This window comes from Lactuca saligna, chromosome 3, assembly GCF_052625555.1.
Source record: "Lactuca saligna cultivar CGN05327 chromosome 3, ASM5262555v1, whole genome shotgun sequence".
NCBI classification, from domain to species: Eukaryota; Viridiplantae; Streptophyta; class Magnoliopsida; order Asterales; family Asteraceae; genus Lactuca; species Lactuca saligna.
Genome location: NC_136419.1, coordinates 210,558,341 through 210,562,036, shown reverse-complemented (window position 1 = coordinate 210,562,036; position 3,696 = coordinate 210,558,341). Strand labels below are relative to the sequence as shown.

Sequence of the window (3,696 nt, the reverse complement as noted above, 5' to 3'; positions counted from 1 at the left end):
GTAATTATTATTATTTTCAACATTGTCTCTTTTCAATAATTGAGAATTTTAAAGTGCTCGGCACCAAATAAAAAATGTTAAAACTTTCTTAACCATATAACAAAAAATAGTAAAGTTTAAATAAAACATTAAGGGTGGGTTTTGAAAAATCTTTGCAAGTTGAAGGATAAATTAATCGATTGGACATTAAAACCGATGACTGTTTGTAGAATTAATTTTATCTTGTCATTTGACCTTTATATACGAATCCTTTGTGTATATAGGAGTACCCAAAAAATTTTGACCAGTCGGGCAAATGGGTCAGATCACATGACCCAAATAAGTCTTCTTCCCCAAATCAGTATCTGGATCAAACTTTTCAATCGTCGATCGCATTCCTCATTCCCCAAACGGTTTATCGATCAGAGCTCCTCGCACTCTCATTTGCTTTGTCGTTCGCCTCCTGCTCCGTCAACCTGTAGATTTTTCTCGATCGTCTTCATCCCTACCAGGTAACATTCTTTTTGCTCCACTTTTTCTTTCTATCATCCAATCACTCAAAGGATGTTGATCTCTCCATTAGATTATTCAACATAAATAAGTCATAAGTTTCTTATATGCTCAAATGGTAAGAAGAATCATGCATTGTGAACGAATGACGATCTTTTTCATTCACTGCTTTACATTATTTAACCAACGATCATACAGACCTGCACCTCATACTTGTCATCCAATTGTTGTTTTTAATTTGACAATTACAGAGCTTAACGTCGGTATCTTTTAACTTATCACTGATTCAAAAACCCTAGAAATCAACTGTTAGTAGCGTTCTCCTGTTGTAAATTTATTTGTTTTGCAATCGATATTATCTACTTGCAATGCAGATTGATTGAACAACTCTTAACTTTTATGTGGTAGTTGAGAAAATCAATCGATTGAGTCAAATTGTTTGCCAATTTAGTGGTTTCACGCCTGATTGCTAAGAAAAAAAAATATGATTTTTGATCGGCATTTACATGAACCAATTTCTAATTAGCGATGACATTGCTCTTGATTATAGTTCCTCTGCTTGGAATATCATACGTCTATTCGGGATTTGTGATTAGTTTGTTTGATTATAGTCTTCTGAGATCTTTTACCATGTTTAATCATCAAATCAATGTCTCTTGGACTTGTAGCTATTTTTTATGGCATTTACCGTTCCTGACTAGAGTCCATCTCTGTAATTTGTGAGGATACCTGTGATTTTTTACTTCTTATTTTGGGATAATTATTAGGACACCATTTGGTTCAATGCTTTTGCTAGGGCTTGTTGTGTGAAAATAGTTTCTGCTCAAAACAAGCTGAACAAGCATCCATTATTTGCAAAAAGTTTGAAAAATGGCTCATGGATTTTGACAACTGATATATAACGAACATATGAAATATGAAGAGCATGCCTTTTTTAGTGGAACACCAACCTTCTCAGGGCTAATGTCATGGATTGCCACCAATACTTCTACTGGTGTCTGTGCGGGCCCCATATGAGCTGAACCCTGCTCATACCAACAACAAAATTTTTAGGTAAAACTATTTTCTATTCTATTATTATACTACTTCATCTTCAGTTATACTAAATGTTGAACCACAAAAAATTGAAACTTGGCCAGTGCTGTCTGAAACCTGTCCAATGGAAGCTGAACAAGACGTGGGAAAATAGGCAAAACCTCATTCTATTTCTATGATTTCTGCAGGGATTGTGGGAAACAAGTTTACCTCGGTATTTAAGAAATTATACGTAGCATTGAAATCCCATTCTATTTCAATATGTATATGAATATGTTTAATTATATTTATCTAAATTCTATATATATATATATATATATATATATATATATATATATATATATATATATATATATATATATATATATATATTCTTAATTATTTTTGTAGGTGGATTTGATACTGCATATGCTACTGCTAGGTAAAGATCTTCTACACTTTTTCAGTTTTCTGACATTAGTTTCATCATTTAATCATGTCAAATTTTATAAACCTGATATTTTTCTACAGGGCATATGATCGGGTTGCTATAAAATTTCGTGGTGTTAATGCTGATATTAATTTCAATATAAGTGATTAGGAGGATGACTTGAATCAGGTTAATTTAACTAAATTTGATGTATAATATAAAAATTGTTTCTTATAATTAGTTGAAAATCCCAATGAATATTCTGTTAGTTTATGTATATCTTATGTTACACAGATAAAAAACTTGACCAAGGAAGAGTTTATGCATCTACTTCGTCGTCAAAGCACTGGATTCTCAAGAGGAAGCTCAAAGTATAGAGGTGTTACCCTACACAAATGTGGTCGTTGGGAAGCTCGAATGGGCCAATTTGTTGGGAAAAAGTGAGTTTTGTCATTTAGTGAGTTGGATCTGTGAAATTAATGATTATTTGATAGAATTAATTTTTTGTTGTTTAAATTTTGAAAAAAGTTATAGATTTGTTATTTTTTCGAAAAAGTATATAAAAAAACTCTTATCTTATATTAACTAAAAATATTGTAGAGGGGTGACGTTATTGATTGTCACACGTTTTTGGTTTGCAGATATATCTATCTTGGATTGTTCGATAGTAAAGGATCTTCTAAAATGCATTGCGAACAATACAAGGATAATAATGTCGAGAAAAAGTCGAGATTGAGAATTTGAAGAAGTTAGTTGAGACGCAAAGCGGACAATATGAGGATATTCAACAAAAATATGAGGATATTCTTCAAAAATATGAAGATGCTCAGAAAAAGAATGTAGAGTTTCAGCAGAAAAATGTGGATGTTCAAGCAAAGTTTGAACAACAACTTGCACAAGCAATAAATGTCATTAACACACTGAGTGAACAGGTCAAAACTTTTATTAATCAATGATAGAATATGATGTATCGAATAGTATTTTACGTTAAATTTTTACCGACTTTTGATGTTGAAATATGGATCTTTTGATGTATTAGATATTTCTTTTAGTTTCTATAGAAATATTTTGTTATTTTTGGTTTTATATTAATTATATTTTTGTAAATTGATATAATAAGTCAAATTAAATAACCGAATTTTATAGAAAAAATTGTATGAAACAATTGTTATGGAATTGACTACAAAAAAAGTTGTTACGAAATTTGCTATGGAATGAATGGTTACAGAATTTGTTACGGAACGAATGACTACAAAATTTGCTACGGAACAATTAGCTACGGAACTTGCTATGGACTAAATGGATATGAAATTTGCTACGGAACTTGCTATGGACCAAATGGATATGAAATTTGCTACGGAACTTGCTATGAACCAAATGGCTACAAAATTTGTTATGGACCAAATGGCTATGGAATTTGCTACGGACCAAACGACTACGGAATTTGCTACGGAACAATTAGCTACAAAATTCGCTATGGACCAAATGGCTACGGAATTTGCTACAGAAATCATTGTTACGGAATTGTGATGGAAGTGTGTTGTAGTTGAAATGCTACGGATAGACGTCGTAGCAACAGCCATAGCAAAATTGCTACGGAACTATAATTTCGTAGTTAAACATTTTGCTACAAGAAATCTTACTATGGAATCTAATTGACAAATTCTGTAGCAACTTCCGTAGTTATTTAGGTTTAGCTACGGAATTACATCATTTGGCTACAAAATAGTTAAAGGTGAAATCTAATTGACAAATTCCGTAGT

The 3,696-nt window shown here is 31.8% G+C and overlaps 1 long non-coding RNA gene across 3 annotated transcripts; it reads left to right on the top strand.

The window, feature by feature from the left end:
* Window positions 1-247: 247 nt before the first annotated feature.
* LOC145037778 (uncharacterized) lies at window positions 248-3,019 on the top strand. Of its 3 annotated transcripts, none has more exons than XR_013678995.1 (7): window positions 248-491; window positions 1,286-1,542; window positions 1,629-1,787; window positions 1,915-1,945; window positions 2,035-2,122; window positions 2,228-2,373; window positions 2,575-3,019. It is a non-coding gene; the product is annotated as an uncharacterized LOC145037778 (long non-coding RNA). The 3 variants fall into 3 exon arrangements; XR_013678994.1 differs by having other exon boundaries at window positions 1,257-1,542; window positions 1,629-1,738; XR_013678993.1 differs by having other exon boundaries at window positions 250-491; window positions 1,629-1,738.
* The last annotated feature ends 677 nt before the right edge of the window (window positions 3,020-3,696 follow it).